Below are 17464 nucleotides of genomic sequence, written 5' to 3' on the forward strand. Positions count from 1 at the left end.
ATCGTGGAAGCCAGACCCAGCCTGAGGGTGGAAGCCAGACCCAGCCTGAGGGTGGAAGCGGGAGCAGGTGCTCCAGGGTGATGTAACCCAGCCCAGCGGGAGCCGCTGGGCTTCATCCACATAGTGCACAGCCCGAGGCCTGGAACACAGTAGGTGCCTCATACATGCTTGATGAACCTAACTTAATTATCAGGTACAACTTCATCCGATGGGAAAGTGAACAGATATTTTGGGAGAAGTCAAAGTTGGGGGGCAGGATAGGGGCACAGCAGTTAGCTAGTGGGGGAAACTGAGTTATACTGGGCATGCAGTGTGTTCGGACAAAGGCCTCTCATATTCTCAGCCTTTGACGCTGTTCAGTCTGTGGATGTGGAAGTCAGACAACTTCTGACTTCTCCTTGGGTGGAAGGAGAAATGAGGTGGGAAAAGGTGACTTTCCTTCCCATGTCTGATATTTAGGCCCCATTCCACCTTACGCAGAGGGCCAGCTGGGGGGATCCTGGCTAGCAGCTGTGCCACACCCACCTGTGGCGAGGGCTTTCCTCTCCTACTCCTTCCCTGGGTGCCCTCTACCCTTCTGCCTCTGCGTCTGGTCTCTGGCAATCCTCAGCTGCTCAATCAGCCCCAGTGGCAGAATCTGCCTCCCCGCACTGTCTCAGCTTCCACCCCCACTTCCCAATGAGTGCTGGGCGTCTGGCCCCAGCCCTCTCCTCTCCCATCCAGCCTTACCCCTGGACAGGGCCAGGCAACCCAGTGTGCCCCTAGAAGCCAATGTCGGAAGACCAGAGGCCAGGCAAGCCTGTGCTCACTCCCCACCCGCAGGGCAGACTAAACATTTGCCTAGGGCACCAGCGCAGCAGGGACATCCAAAAATAAGGGAGGAGGAGTGAGAAGAATTTGACATTTTATCCACAGTCTCAAGAGGACTTCATAGGGAAAAAAATTAGACTTTCACTGGACTTCTTCACACTTTTAAGGTTGTTAATTAAGTTTACTTTTTTTTTTTTTTTTTTTTTTTTTTTTTTTGAGGCGGAGTCTCGCTCTGTCGCCCGGACTGGAGTGCAGTGGCCAGATTTCAGCTCACTGCAAGCTCCGCCTCCCGGGTTTCCGCCATTCTCCTGCCTCAGCCTCCCGAGTAGCTGGGACTACAGGCGCCCGCCACCTCGCCCGGCTAGTTTTTGTATTTTTAGTAGAGACGGGGTTTCACCGTGTTAGCCAGGATGGTCTCGATCTCCTGACCTCGTGATCCGCCCGTCTCGGCCTCCCAAAGTGCTGGGATTACAGGCTTGAGCCACCGCGCCCGGCCAACTTTTTATTTTTATTTTTTTTTTTATTTTTTTTATTTTTTTTAATCGTGAATCACATATTCTGAGTTCTTGGGGCTTCTAAAGGTCTTGCTTTCAGACTAGACATAGAGCTTTTGGGCAATGCAGACAATTTTCCCTACACTCTCTGAGAAGTGGGCAGCCCTTGTGGCTGGGAGCACCAGCCCATTAGCTTCCACTTTCAGCTCCATTATTCTCCTTTGCCTGGGCATAACAGGGCAGGGGACAGAGGTCAAGTCCCCCACTCCCCCAGTTATAAGGCAGATGAGTAGATTTTGCTTTTTGCAATCCTGCAAGAAGAGCACTGGCCTGTGTGACAAAAAATGTGGCTTCAAGTCCTGGCTCTGATCTTGACTACTGTATCATTTGCCTCTCTGCACCTCAGTTTCTCCATCTTCAAGGGGGGGATAATTATCTTCCCTGCCTCATAGGGTGTTGGGAAGATCAAATATATAGTCAATGTGAGGGGGATTTGCAAAGAAAAAAAAAAAGACTTCACACAGCTATAACGTATGATGATGTTATTGTGAGATTATTCACCTAACCAGTCATTGATCCTCCGTTTTTTGTTTTTTTTTTGTTTGCTTTTTGTTTTGAGAAAGGGTCTGGCTCTGTCACCCAGGCTGGAGTGCAGTGGTCTGATCTCAACTTACTGCAACCTCCACCTCCTAGGCTTAAGCCACCCTCCCACCTTAGCCTCCTGAGTAGCTGGGACTACAGGCGTGCACTACCACGCCCAACTAATTTTTGTATTTTTTTGTAGAGACAGGGTTTTGGTTTTGCCATGTTGTCCAGGATGGTCTCAAATTCCTGAGCCCAAGCAATCCACCTATCTTGGTCTCCCCTCCCACAGTTCTGGGATTACAGGAGTAAGCCACTGTGCCCACCCTGATCCTTTCTTTTTTTTTTTTTTTTCTTCAAGACAGAGTCTTGCTCTGTCGCCCAGACTGGAGTGCAGTGGTGCAATCTCAGCTCACTGCAACCTCTACCTCCTGGGTTCAAGCGATTCTTCTGCCTCAGCCTCCCAAGTAGCTGGGACTACAGGCGCGCACCACCACGCCTGGCTAATTTTTTATTTTTAGTAGAGACGGGGTTTCACCATATTGGCCAGGCTGGTCTCAAACTCCTGACCTCGTGATTCGCCTGCCTCGGCCTCCCAAAGTGCTGCGATTACAGACGTGAGCCACGGCGCCCAGCTCCTTTTTTTTTTTTAACAAAATGTTTTGAGGTGGCAGAACCAGAGTTGAGCCCTGAAAGATTAGTATGAATCAGGTGAAGAGGGGGGAATGCCGTTTCAGACAGAGAGAACAGCACACGCTGCAAAGGCACAAAGTTAAGAAAGAATTGAAAGGTTCTTGTATGGGCTGGAATCCCGAGAGCTTGCCAACAGATAACAGGAGGTGGTGTGGAGCAACATGCTGTTTTAATGAGGCCTGGGGGCACATGGGCTGAGGCCTAAAATGGCATCAGCCTCAAGTGAGGACGGGGCAGGGATTTTATAGTCTCCTGTAAACAGGAGGTGTCTCAGTCTGACGTAACTGCTACATGGTACCCGGATGGCCTCTTTCTCGATCTTCGGGGTAGGTGTCTTCCGGCCGCCTCTTTTCCCGCTTCTGCTATATTGCTGGTGCACGCTGCTGGCGCAAGTAGCCGTGCTCCTTGCGACTGGGCCTGAGAAGGGAGGAGTTACTCATCCCTTCAAGCTTTCAGGCCCCAGGGAGAATCTTTCAGAAACAAGTAAATTCTAGAGAATTTGGAAGGAAGTGAGTCTGGCTGGCTGAACTGTGTGTGTGTGTGTGTGTGTGTGTGTGTGTGTGTGTGTGTTGGGGGACTGGTGGGAAGGGCAGTAGTGGGGAAAGATCTGGAGTTAAAAGTGGTCTTACCTGAAAAGTAGGCAGGACTTTGCTAAGGATTTGGACTCCTATTCTATTCTATTCTATTTATTTAGAGACGGAGGCTCGCTCTGTTGCCCAGGCTAGAGTGCAGTGGCGCTATCTCGGCTCACTGCAAGGCTCTGCCTCCCGGGTTCACGCCATTCCCCTGCCTCAGCCTCCCAAGTAGCTGGGACTACAGGCGCCCGCCACCACGCCTGGCTAATTTGATTGTATTTTTAGTAGAGACGGGGTTTCACCATGTTAGCCAGGATGGTCTCAATCTCCTGACCTCGTGATCCACCTGCCTCAGCTTCCCAAAGTGCTGGGATTACAGGCGTGAGCCACCGCGCCCGGCCTGGACTTTATTCTTAAGACAGCTGGGAGCCATGGGAGGGCTTTTAGCAGGAAAGCAAGGTGGTGATAGGGTTTGTGTCTTTGAAAAGTTACCTTGGCAGCAGTTATAGGGGGCAGTCTGAAGGTGGGGAAGTCAGTGAAGAGGCTCCTAAACCAAGGCAGCATGGTAGTGGCCAAGGGAGAGACAGACAGGGGCAGTGGTGAAAGGAGAAGTGGACAAACTAGAAATATCTAGAAGTCATTCCAGTGAGACTCGTGAGACTCTGGAGTCGGATTGTTTGGGTTCACCTCTCGGCTCCTTCACTTACTCACTTACTGCCTATAAGACCCTGGGCAGACTACTTACCCTCTGCGTTTCCATTTCTTCATTGGTAAAATGGAACTGATAATAGTATCTATGTATCTCAACAGGATAGAATGAAATCATTTAATATACATAAAATAATTAGAACAGCACCTTTTTTTGCTACTTCTACAATGATCATTAGTAGTAGTAATGCTGACTGGATGTGGGCACTGAGGGAGAGGAGAAGTTCAACGGACACCCAGTTCTTGGGCTTTGACATCAGGGTGTACCATCAGCAAGAGTCTGGCGCGTGGTAAGAGCTTATTAAGAACGTGTAGGCTGGGCGCAGTGGCTCACGCCTGTGAGAGGCGTGCCCTTTGAGCGACTGAGGCAGGTGGATCACCTGAGCTCAGGGGTTCAAGACCAGCCTGGCAAACATGGCAAAACCCCATCTCTACTAAAAATACAAAAAATTAGCTGGGCGTGGTGGCAGGTGCCTGTTATCCCAGCTACTTGGGAGGCTAAGGCATGAAAATCACTTGAACCTGGGAGGCAGAGGTTGCAGTGAGCCGAGATTGTGCCACTGTATTCCAGCCTGGGCAACACAGCAAGACTCTGTCTCAGAAAAAAAAAAAAAAAAAAAGACATGAAAGAATGAATGAACCGCAGAAGGTGAGTGCTCTGGGGAGGGTGCAGGGAAAGGGGATATGCTGAGGCCCCTCTGGGACATGTTGAGTTTGTGGTGCCTGCAGGCAGGATGACCAAGTATCCTAGAGAACCTAGAAAGTTGGTCAGTTGACCTGCAGGACATCAGTGTGTGTGTTGGTGGGAAGAGAGGAGGTCCGTAATCCAGCTCAAAGATTCTTTATGTAGGTGTTATGTTCTAACTGTTTGGAAATTGGGAGATTCAGGGAGAGATCGCCTCAGGCCCCACAGTAAGGTGCTGCTCTACCTTATTCAGGTCCTTCAGTCTTAGCGACAGTAAAAGCAGGCCCAGGTGGCTAGGCTGAAAGGAGACAGTGGAAAAAAATGACAGTTTTTTGGACTTCCCTGTGTGCCAGCAGGGATCCATCATTCCATACCTCTGACCTTCCTCCAAGGGACTGTTGTGCCCCCAGACTAATGTCCAAGGCCGGGCTAAAGCTCCCCTAAAACTACATGAGAAGTTCTACGTATATTATCTGATTTATTCCTCACAGAAACCCCTCTCTAATAATTGTCATCTCTGTTATCAGATGAAGAAATGGAGGCAGACAAGTTCAGGGCCTCTTCCAAAGTCAGAGCTGGTGAGTGGGCGTGGCAGGCCTATACCCAGTTGTTGAACTCCAAAGGCTACAAGAGAAGCTGCCTTTTGATGGCTCTTATTAGGTGAACCTCCCTGCTTCCCAAGGTGTACCAGCAAATGGAAATATCTTTCCTGTTGGAAATCAATGGATCAGGGGCACCCCCTGACCGTGCCCCTTCTAGGATAATGTGTTCCCAGATCAGACCAAGCCCACTTAGGGACCTAAGCAAAATCTTTTGGACATTCCTGGAGGCTCAGGGAAGGTTCAGTCCTGTGGTCCCCTTTCTACCAGCTAGAACCAGATGGGGGCACAGTAAGAGGTAGATTTGTGCGAGTGAGGAGTGGGGCTAGGGCTAGGGTATGGGGGCCAGTCAGGCATTCTAGGCCCAGGGACCCAGCTGTATGTGGTGCACAAACTGTTTGGCTTGGCACCTGAGCAGGCAGCACCCAGCTCCACAACACCCTCCTCCTTAGATACACTTGCTTCCTCCCTGACCAGTGTGGGAGGGGGGAGAATGGCCATGCCAGACATGTCATGCCAGGCTTGAGCCAAGGCCAAGAGAAACCACGGGAAGCCAGCAGAGCCTGGGGGAAAATAGAAACTGGGTGGGGGTGAGGCAGGGCAAGGGGGAGACAACATGGCAAAGCAGAAGAAGTGGGGGCTGCGCTGGTCTGGGTCCTGGGGAACTCCGGCGGGCTGGTCCCAGGAGAAGAGTTGGAAAAGCACAGTGGCAAGAACAAATGGGAGAAAACAGCCAAACAGCCCAAGCCTGGATACTCTAGGGGGGAAATGCATAATTGCGAAGGACAGCCACATGAAACTAGCAAACATTGTCTAGAGCTGGAGAAATGCATCAAGAGCAGTATCAGACTCCACACTGAAACCCAAGGCAGAACTATCCCAACCCTCTCAGCCCAGGCCAGCCAATCCAAAACAAATTGGTTGCCTGCTGACAGGAAAAAGGTGGAGAAGCCAGGGTGGATAAATGATGTGCTGGTGTGCTTGTGGGCCGAGGAAGGCAGCTGGGCTCAGGTGACATAGGAAGGAGGAGTGGCTCCCTCTTCGCACATTTCAATACGCTAAGCACATTCATATATCTCATTTAATCCCCAAAGCGCTGTAAATAGTGTCTGTTATTCCCATTTTATAGATGAGGCAACTAAAACCCAGAGGAGTTAAGCAACTTGCCTGAGGTCACACAGCTAGGATGTAACAGAGCTGGGACTTAGTTTAGCTCCACCTCCAAAGTACCAGGTTCTTAACCCCTATCCTTTAATGCATCTCCTAAAGCTATAATCTTTAGGATCCAGAGACTTAGGTTCAAGTCCTAGCTCTATCACTAACTAGCTACGAGGCCATGGCAAGTCACTTCCTCTCTCTGAGCCCAAGGTTCTCTATCTCTAAAATGAGAGGGTCCAGTGGGATAATTGGCAGACAGGTGTCCCAAGTGAATGTCATGCATAGAGGTACAGGAACTTCCTAATGGGTTTACTGGCTCTGCTCTTGAATTGTTTATGCTTACTGGGTGCTTGCTTTCTCTGGGTCTCAGTTTCCCTTACTGTGCAATGGAAAGTATCTTTTTTGAACCCTTCCAGTCTCCTGGGAATGCTGTGAGTTGAGATGAGGAGGAAAGACCTGAGCTGCTCCAGGAGAAAATGGCTGAACCATTTTGTCCAGTGCTGGAGGTCTTAGGAGGGATTGGCAGTGTTCCCAGGGAGAACCAAAAGCAAGGGACCTCTGAGCAGGCCTCCCTCATCTCTTGCCTCTGATCGCCCTCCAAAGGGCTATGGTACCCCCAGACTAATGCCCAAGGGCAGGAGAACAACAATCACCAACACTTAGATGGCACTTTCCATGTGCAAGCCATTGCATTTATTTTCTCACTTAATCCTCACAGTACTCCTCTGGGATGGCTACTGCTGGATATCTTATCATCCCCATCTTATAGAGGAGTAAACTGAGGCACAGAGCCATAAAGTGACTTATAGCAGAGCCAGGGTCAAAATCAGGCAACCTGGCCCAGAGTCCATGCATTTGACTGTGGTGCTGGGCTGCCTCTTAAGCAATTCTGAGGGGGACTGAATGAGATGACAAGCCTTGGGAAGTTGCCCATCAGTGAGGCTTGGGAACCACGGTATTTCCAGGGCACCTGCTCTCAGAGCTGACCTTGGGTTGTGAGCTCTGCTGGGGCGTGCGTGGGGCTCCTGGATTGCCCTATTTCTATCATTACCCTAGGTATTCTAGAGTTAACGGGAGCCTGGGTTGAGGGGATGGTTCTGGCTGCCTGGGGAGGTAGGGGATGTGAACACTGTGGTATCAGCATTGAGCCCTGAGACCCTTGGCCTTGATCAGCAACCCCAAAGAGTCCACAAGAGAGCACCTGAGGCTGGTCATGCCTAATAACCATCTTCTTATGAAGAGCATTAAGACATTTCTAGGAGCTTTTCACCAGAAATGGCTCTTCTTTCTTCCCTTGTGAGGAGTAGCAATGCAGTTATAGCCCCATTTTACAGACAGACCTGCAGGGGAGGTGTAGAGCAGGAGGTGACTTTCCTGAGATTCCTCAGTGGGTTAGAGATAAAGCTGGGATGGAGCTAAGGAGGTTCTTGTGGTGTCGGGAGAAGAGCCCAACCATGACTGACCTTACCACTCACGGCCTCCTGGAAGCAAATCTCCAAGAGGGCCCGAGTGGGAGGCCGGGGTGATTCCAAGGGAAGGAGCCTGTTGTGCATGAAATTGGGGATTTTTCTCAAGGAGTCATTTTTTGGGATCTCTTGAGCACCGAGGAAAGGAGGAAGACATCATTGGGTTCGTGGTGGGGGTGGGTGGCAACAAGGAAATGTCCTTGGGTGAAGGACTAACGATGAGAATAAAAAACAAAGTCTTTTTTTTTTTTTTTTGAGACAGACTCTTGCTTTGTCACCCAGGCTGGTGTGCAGTGGTACGATCTCGGCTCACTGCAACCTCCACCTGCCGGGTTCAAGCAATTGTCCTGCCTCAGCCTCCCAAGTAGCTGGGACTATAGGTGCGTGCCACCATGCCCAGCTAATTTTTTGTATTTTTAGTAGAGATGGGGTTTCACCATGCTGGCCAGGATGGTCTCAAACTCCTGACCTCGTGATCCGCCTGCCTTGGCCTCCCAAAGTGCTGGGATTACAGGCTTGAACCACCATGCCTGGCCTAGCCACCTGTGTCTTAACAAGCTCTCCAGGTGATTCTGACACACACTGAAAATTAAGGACCATTGTTATAGAAGAAAAGGATGTGGTATTGGTATGCCAGGGCTGCCTTAACAAAACATCAAAAACTGGGTGGCTTAAAACAATTGAAATGCATTCATTCATTGTTCTGAGGCCAGAAGTTCTAAATCAAGGTGTTAGCAGGGCTGCGGTACCTCTGAGGGCACTAGGGGTGCGTCCTTCTTTGCCTTTTCCAGCTTCCTGCAGCTGCTGGCGTTCCTTGTGGCTGCATCACTCCAGTCTCTGCCTTCTGCCTTCACATGGCCTTCTCCTCTTTCTCTTTGTGTCTCTCTGTGGTCTCTGATAAGGATACTTATCATTGGATTTAGGGTCTACCTGGATCATCCTGACCATCTCACCCCAAGATCCTTAAGACATTTGCAAGGGCCCATTTTCTAAATAAGGTCCCATTTACAGGTTCTGGGAGTTGTATGTCTTCTGGGTCCTCCATTTCACCCACTACAAGGGGAGGAGGGAAAGTGGGCCTGGACCCTGTGAGAGAGCACTTGGGGGTGAGAAGCTGAGGCTAGAGTCAGGAAAAAGAAAACAGGAGGGTTAGAGTGGGCAGTAGCCCTGAGCCAGCTGTGCCTACCATGGGGGCATCTGGCCAAGTGAGGCCCAGAGCTGGTTGGAGAAGGGAGCAACAAGGGCAACAAGGCCGAGGTCTGGGGTGCTCTGATCTAAGGCCTCGTCCTAAAGATGCCCAGTCTGCTGTGGAAAAGCCCCCTCCAAAATCTGCAAGCTGTGCAGGTGATCTTGTGAACCCTGTTGGCACCACCCATCCTGCCTGCGAGCCAGAGGGCCATAAGGCCCAGCTGTGCTGTAGGGCCCAGCCAAGGGGTCCCCAGGGATGCACGAGGTGGCAGATGGCCTCCCTGGCATGGCTATTTTGGGCTCCGTGATTATATGCTACTGTATTTGGATCTTCCCAAGGTTCCGGGAGTTGATTACCACATGTGTTGGGGCAGAGGCTGCTCTGAGGTGGGTGGGTGGGCGGGCGGGCAGCCCCCTGCAGCCCACGGGGGTCTGAACATGGGTAATTTGGCTCCTGAGAGATGCTAAGAGAGTGTTCGTGGTGGGCTGGGCCAGGGGATCAGGGGTAATTCTTTCAGCCGTAAATGCTGGTTTGGGACAGAGGTGGCCCAAGTTGGGCCACCCAGGAGCAATGCGGGGCCTCGGCCCCACGGGAGACACCTCAGCTCAGACTTTTAGGGCTCCTCAGCCTTCCTACTGGCCCTCTCTGGCTGTGGTGCTGGGGCCTTCTTGGGCCAGAATGTTCTCCTCTGACTGGACTGCTGCTGCCCTCTGCGCCCCACAGAGCTCAAGCAGGCCAACGCCTGAAAGGCCTGAGGCAAGAGCACCCCGGGTGTTGCGAACTGAAAGCTCAGATTTGGTGTAGGTGCAATTAAGCCCCCAGGCGGGGCCAGGAGGTGGGTGATCCCTCCCCCATGGGGAGAGGACAGAGGCATAGTTTCTCCTCACCTCTCCTTCCTCTTGTATTATTGCCTCTTCCTGAGCAGCTGATGCCAGTGCAGAGCCCTGGCCTGAGTTCTGGGTCTGTCAGGAGGGAAGAGGAGACCAAACTATTGGTGTGTCTCTGTCCATCCATCCATTCATCCATTCATCCATGCATCCATGCATCCATCCATCCATCCATCCATCCCTCCCTTCATCTATCCATTAATCCACCCCCATCCCTCCCTGCCTCTGTCCCTCCCTCCCTCCCTCCATCCATTCATCCATCCCTCCCTCCCTTCATCTATCCATTCATCCATCCCCCATCCCTCCCTCCCCCATCCCTCCATCCCTCCCTCCATCCATCCGTCCCCATTCCTCCATCCCTATCCCTCCCTCCCTCCCTCCATTCCTCTCTCCCTTCATCTATCCATCATCCATTCCCCATCCCTCCATCAATCCATCTATCCATCCCCCATCCCTCTGTCCATCTGTTTGTTTTTGTAAACTTCGACGAGTGCTTGAAATGCCTAACACAAGAGATACTCAGATAAATAATAAAACAAGGGCCCTGCCTTTTCAGCAGCTCTTGGTCTGATGTAGGAATATTAGATACACCAAGACCCCATCTTCATCCCTCCCTTCCCATACATTCTCCCCTTCTGTGCACTTAAATTTCTGTGACAGAAAAGTCAGTGCAAGCGAACATGATGTAAAATGTGTATATAAAAGCTAAGCCGGCCGGGCGCGGTGGCTCAAGCCTGTAATCCCAGCACTTTGGGAGGCCGAGACGGGCGGATCACGAGGTCAGGAGATCGAGACCATCCTGGCTAACATGGTGAAACCCCATCTCTACTAAAAAATACAAAAAACTAGCCGGGCGACATGGCGGGCGCCTGTAGTCCCAGCTGCTTGGGAGGCTGAGGCAGGAGAATGGCGTAAACCCAGGAGGCGGAGCTTGCAGTGAGCTGAGACCCGGCCACTGCACTCCAGCCTGGGCGGCAGAGCGAGACTCCGTCTCAAAAAAAATAAATAAATAAATAAATAAATAAATAAATAAAAGCTAAAAGAGAGTTGACTAAAATGATGAAAACCAGGTGAAGCCCAGTGTGTGTAATAAAAATCATATCGGTAGTTAATATTTGGTGAGTGCTCACAATGTTACCAGGCTCTAGGCTAATCCTTGGCAGACTACCTCGTTCCTTGCAACAAGCCTCTAAAGGAGGTCCTGTGATCCCTTTTTATAGATGGGGAAGTGAAGATATAGGGAATTGATCACTTGGTAAAATGATTCATCTGAGTACCAAGCTCATGCATGCTCTTAGCCATGACTTTATGCAGAAGGGCAGCTGTGAGGGACCCTTGAGGTCTAGTTCCCAAAGCTGTCTACCGCACAGCACTAGGGAAGCTATAAAGTGTAGATCCCCAGGCCCCTCCCCAGACTTCCTGAACTGGAATCTTTAGGGCTGGGGCCCAAGAATCTGGATTAAAAAAAAAAAAAATCTTCCCAGGTGATTCTGATGCAGAGCTAGGTTTGGGAGCCACTGCTCCGATCCTTGCCCCTCAAAGTGAGCTTCATGGGCCAGCAGCATCGGCATCACTTGGGAGTATAAGTGCAGAACCTCCGACCTGCTGATGCAGATTCTGCATTTTAACAGGACCCATGCTTCCACCCCCCAGGGGATTAATAGGCAATTCAAAATTGGGAATCACTGTTCTTTTGTTCAGGAGTTTCTGGGACATTCTGCGCCCTCTCCCAACCTCAGCTGAGATGGACAGCAATCATTATCAGCTGTCCGTAGGTCTGTCCCCTAGGCCCTAAGAACTTTCTGCAGAAAGTCTTCAACCCTTAGAACCCCTTTTTTATACCCCTGCAGTCACTTGTACACGTGGGATGGAAATGTAAGGTTTAGACTGGTTTGGTTGTGGACCCACTTGGAGGCAGTAAAAGGTACTGGATGACCTCTTGGGCGAAGCAGTTGGACAGATAAAGGTTAGACTTTGGGAAGAACTTCCTAGCTGTCTATACCACACAAAGGGGAAAAGGCTAGAGTACCTTCTTGGGAAGGTATGTTACAGTCACACTCTCCTCACCTGGCCTGGGGGCAAGAGAAAGTGTATGACCATCTCACTCTGATCCCTTCGTGATGTTTTCTGGGAGTATCCTTAGAGAATCCCAGAGAGGTGAGAGAAAGCTCAGGATGCAGCCAGGAAGAGTGGAGCCAGCACCTGTGGCCTGCAGCCTTCCACTGGCCACACCCCTGGAGCCATTGCCTGCCCCCTCCTCCTCCCCAGTGCCTCAGCCATCCTGATGAGAGAAGAAGGGTCGGGGGCTGGGAAAGTGTGATTTTTTTCGAGAGTGTATGAGTAATTTTCCATCTGTTTATGAGCTGTTGGAGCCCAGGTGGCTGCCAGCCACTTGCTGGAGGGTGGAAATCCACACAGCAACCGGAAAAGGCGGCAAGCACACCGGGCTCCTGCCCTGGCCACCGGCTGAGGCTGCGTGGGTGGAGGTTGCCCTCCTGAGACCACAGGACCTTAGAATACTGGGGATGGAAGGCGTCATGGAGGTCACTCAGTCCAACTGACTCTTTTACAGGTGAGGAAACCAAGCAGTTGAGAGAGGAAGTGACTTCCCAGTGTCGCCCAGTGAATCAGTGGTGACGCTGCAGCTAGCTGGAACCCAGACCAGGCCTGCAGATGCTTTGGCTCTGGAAGGGGATGATCTATTTATGAGCCTCTGTGACCACTACAACCAGATGGCTCTAAGATCAGTTGTTCTGGAATGTGACCCCATCCGGGGACTCTTGCCAAAGTCGCGTCCCTCCCTCACCACCCTACCACCTGTTTTGGGACTTGGAGCCAGCTCCTTCCTCTGCCCTGCCTTAAATGACTCCAACAAGGCCTGGTCTGGAGGGCTCTGAAGGTCCTGGGAGGGGTCTGGACTATGGAGAGGGAGGAGCAAGGCCCATGGTGTTTGGTGGGGTGTGCTGCTGTGGGGTGGCAGTCGCTGAAAGGATGCAGTGCCTTCAGGGCCCTGGCAGCCCACAGAGAGGACATCGTTGCTGTCCCCTTGCAAAGCAATCTCTTCTCCAAGGAAATAGGGCAAGTCCGGCTCTCTCTGCCCTCCCCATGTTTCCTAGAAGAATTCTACTTTTTCTCTGGAAGGTGTCCTGCCTTTTTTGCATGGTGAGTAGGGAGTGCAGCACCTTTCTGGGGCTGGAGGCCACAGAGGACCATCAGCAGAGGTGACCCTGGCCCTATCCCTATCCTGGGAGCCAAGGCACCACAGTTGGGAAGAGGAGAGAAGGCAGGAGTTGGAATGGAAGGAAAGAGGAAAGAACCTTTCTTTGAGCATCTCCTGCATGACAGATACCAGGCACCTTCCTCAGGCTGATCTCCATTAAGCAGCAGGGCCACCGGTACCACTCACTGAGGCTCCACTGCAGCCGACTCCTGACTTTGCTCTCTCCTCCCCTTCACAGTCCACACCAGTGGTGTCCGTCAGTTCTTCATCTACAGGTGAAGCATTCTTACCCTTCTGATAAGGTGCTTTCCAGCCCTTATTTGATTGCATAGCAGCATGTGATAATGTTGCCCACTCTCTCCTTAAAGTCCTTTCTTCCTGTGCCTTCTGTAAGGAGAACCCCTTCTCCTAGATCTGTCCTCTCTAGTCACTCTTCCATTCTCTTTGCAAGCTCCTCTTCCCCTGGCCATCCTATAAATGGCACAATTCTTTGGGGGCTCTGCCCTATCTGTGCCTCAGTTTCTCCCTGGGAGTTTATCATCTGCCCATGGACTCAGTAACTACCTGTGAACTGATGGTTCTCAAGCCTTAGCTTTAGCTTAGATTGGTACAATGAATGACCTATTGGAGTCTCCACTTGCATGACTCACGGGGCTTCAAACTGAACATTTCTCAAAGTAAGCCCATCATCTCCCATGCATATTCCTTCTCCACATCCTCAGTTTCAAGAAATAACATCATTTAGTTCCCTAATTTGGAGACTTGGGTGTCATCCTTAACTCTTTTACCACTGCATCCAATCAGTCAAGTCCCAGTGACTGTACATCCTGTTCGCTCTGGAGTAGGTCCTCTTCTCCTTACTTCCTGGTGGCCACCATTGTCTGCCCACCATCATCCCTTGCCTAAGCTGCTGTGACAGCCTCCTTACAGGCCCCCCAGCTTCTACTCTGAACTTACTCCAGTCTTTTCCCCACATTGCAACCAGATGGATCTTAAGACACGAATGTGATCATGTCACTCCCCTGCTTAAAATTCTGAATTGGCTCCCAATTGTCCTGAAGACAAAGCCCAAACTCCTTGGCTAACGTACAATGCACCCACGACCTGGCTCCTGCCCATCTCTCACCACTTCCCCTCCCACTCTATGCTGTAGTCAGATTGAGTAACTTGCAGTTCCCTTGAGCCTGCAGCCTGTGCTCCTGTGCTTTGCTGTTCCCTCTGCCTGGAATGCTTGCTTCTAATTCTCCTTCTTCTCACCAGCCTAATTCATCCTTCCCACCTCCTACTCATCCTTTAGGTCTTAGCTTGAATGTCTCCTCCTGAAGGAGGCCTTTTCTGATTCATTCAGCTGCCTCTGTGCTGCACTCCCAGAACAGCCTGCAATCCTACTGTTACTCTCTTATCTCATCCTGTTTCCCTCTATACCCTGAGTTCCACGGGGGTGGAGACTGAGTGTCCTTTTTTATTTTTTAATTTATTATTTATTTTTATTATTTATTTATTATTTTGAGACAGAGTCTCGCTCTGTCACCCAGGCTGGAGTGCAGTGGTGCAATCTTGGCTCACTGCAACCTCCGCTTTCAAGGTTCAAGCGTTTCTCCTGCCTCAGCCTTCTGAGTAGCTGAGATTACAGGCGCCCGCCACCACACCCAGCTAATTTTTGTATTTTCAGTAGAGATGGGGTTTCACCATGTTGGCCAGGCTGGTCTCAAACTCTTGACCTCAGGTGATCTGCCAGCCTTGGCTTCCCACAGTGCTGGGATTACAGAAGTGAGCCACCACACCCAGACTGGATGTCCTTTTTTAACATTCAGGCTTCCCCATTGCCAGTACAATATGTGGCACATAGTAGGCACTGAGTGGTCTTTGCTTATAATTGTACATTTTAATGAATGGGAACACAGGACCAGAGAGGTTAAGTAATTTGCTCGGCAACCCACAATTTGTAAGATCTGGAGCTTGAGTTTAAACTCAGGTATGTCTGATTCCTGAGTCCATGCTTTTTCTGCCGTAACTCCCGGTTCCCCCTTCCTCTACGTTCTTCCTCAGAGCACCCAGGAAGTTCTGAGGAAGAACAGATCTGGGGGAGAAGGGCCCTGCTTGCCCTCTGCTGTCATGTTTCGGGGAGGTGGCATAACAGACAGAGCTGAGAGGGGAGTAAAAGCGGGAAAGCTACTCAAGGGGTTTAAAAAGAGATGATCATGGATGACAGCCTGATGTAGGCAATGCTGTTGGCTTGCCGTTGCAAGCACTGGCTCTCTGTGCTGTGAATTCACAGAGAGAAGGTATAAGGAGGCTGCAGGCCTCCACTGTCTGATAGTGTGTTGTCAGAGCCTGCACACTCGTATATGGATCACCCTAAATAAAACAGGAATGGGAAAAGAAACTTGTTATTTAAAAAAAGCCATTCAGTGTCTTCTGCAGCCAACAATCACATTATTTAGAATTACCTGCTATGTGAGGATGATCTGTGTCCCTGCAGCCCCTGAGCCTTCGTGGGGAAAGGAGAGGCAGGGGCTACAGGTGCAGCATTGAAGACTACATAGGGACACTCACCATTTCCAGAGCTCCAGGTTGGGGTGTGGGGAGCAGGAGAGGGAAGAAGAGGAAGCCTCAGATGCCTCCCAGCCGGGAAACCAGGAGGCTCTATTCTCCAGGCAGGACTCCCCCAGCCATTTCCCCTTTCCTTCCTGCTGACAGCTGCAGCTGACAGGAATGAGGCTGCTGGGCTCCTCAGGGAGCCACCAGGCCTTTGGGGCCAATGCAGCTGTCTCTGCTCCCAGCCCCAGCCCGGCATCCTCCCTGGCCCCCATTAGCTGCCTCTCAGCTGCACATCTGCTAACTGGGGGCCTGAAGGGCCTTAGAGTAAACCCCCCCTCAGAACATCTAGAGTGTGGGAGGCTGGAGGGGAGCCCACCTGGAAGGGAGAGGAGATGGGAAAGTGGAGACGGAAAGGAGAAAGAGAGAGAAGAGGAGGGAGAAGGAGGACTGACGAGGGAGGGGCCAGACTGGTGTGTGTCAGATTGAGGGGATGAGGGGGAGACTGGAGGCAAACGAATAGTCCCCAGATTCTTAGTTCTGCCTTTTGTTGAGGTGAAATAGGTTGGAGAGGGTGTGGTGAAGGGGGTGCCCAGGGCTCCTCCAAGTCATCAAATGGCACCACTTATGTCATCTCACTCCTCTGATCAGAAACCACCCACAGACCGCTGACCAGCTGGGGCAAATCTTCCTTTAAATTATATCTGTTTTCACCTTCGTGTCCCTATACTCTGCTCTCTACTCCAGCGAAGCCACTTCCCCTTCTTCCCCTACCTCCCCAAACCTGTCCTTCTACCTCCGTGCCTTGGCTTAAGCTGTTTCTCAGACTAGGAAGTCTTTCCTTTTCCTTTCTGTGAAGCCTTGACTATACTGCTTGCATCAATACAGCTCTCACCTCATCCAGGAAGCCCCCCTAGAATAATTCCATCTGACTCTGGGCCTGCTGGGGAACACATGGAGAACACTAAATACCAGAACCAGGCATCCTCACTCTTTATAACTATTTCTTGTCTCTTCGCCTTGGCTTTCCCATCTGTAAAGTGGGTGCAGGCCCTGGGCTCCCGTAGATGAAAGGTACCATGGGCGGTTAGCAGCAGGATTGCTCTGTAATTCAGCCAGCACCAGCTGAGCCAAATGCCCTGCTGGACCAGAGTTTGCCAGCAACTACCTGCTGCCAGAGGCATGGAGAAGAACCTGACAAGAATTCAGGTTGTGGAAAGGAACAGGGCACTGACAATACATAGCCTTTAGGTACTGCCTAGAGATCTGGTTTCGGACTTGTGGGATTGGGACACTAAATGGTAGCCTTTTGGAAAAGTTTGAGAAAGGGCTCCATGCCCAGCCCAAACCAGATGGGTATGCTTCCTGTCTCCTCTCTCTCCCTGACAAGTGTCCTGAATCTGACTGTCTAGACTGCTCTGAGACTTTAAAGTCAGAGGGAAGAAGGAAAGTAAAGCCTTAGGGAGCATTTGCTGGCTGCCAAGCACTGTGTCAGGCACATGCATGGTCACTCTCACTATGCCCCTTAATCGAGGGCTTCAACACACCCCGCAGGAAGACATCCTGACATAGGGGCCAGCACACTCGAGTCACGGCTCAGTCTGGGGACTCCAGACTGTGGCAGCGCAAATAATCTGTCTCCTTTTAGCTGAAAGGGTGGTGTGTGATTTTAGGGTCTCTGAAAATAGTGCTGCTTTTCTGTGAAAACCAGCTCTGCCATTTTCTAGATAAAGGACCATAACCAAATTGTCCAAACATTCTGAGCCTCAGTTTTGTGATCTACAAACTGGGAATAATAAAGTGGTTGTTTTGAAGACTCATGAGATGACATATAGGAAGACTTAGCACAATGCCAGGTAC

General features: G+C 50.9%; 1 protein-coding gene across 2 annotated transcripts in view; it reads left to right on the plus strand.

Annotated features, from left to right (window-relative positions):
- LGR6 (leucine rich repeat containing G protein-coupled receptor 6) overlaps window positions 1–17464 on the plus strand; it is a 126392-nt gene that overhangs the window by 42555 nt on the left and 66373 nt on the right. The gene's annotated exons all lie outside the window — the stretch shown is intronic.

Source organism: Trachypithecus francoisi, unplaced genomic scaffold (assembly GCF_009764315.1).
Source record: "Trachypithecus francoisi isolate TF-2019V2 unplaced genomic scaffold, Tfra_2.0 Lachesis_group5, whole genome shotgun sequence".
NCBI lineage: Eukaryota > Metazoa > Chordata > Mammalia > Primates > Cercopithecidae > Trachypithecus > Trachypithecus francoisi.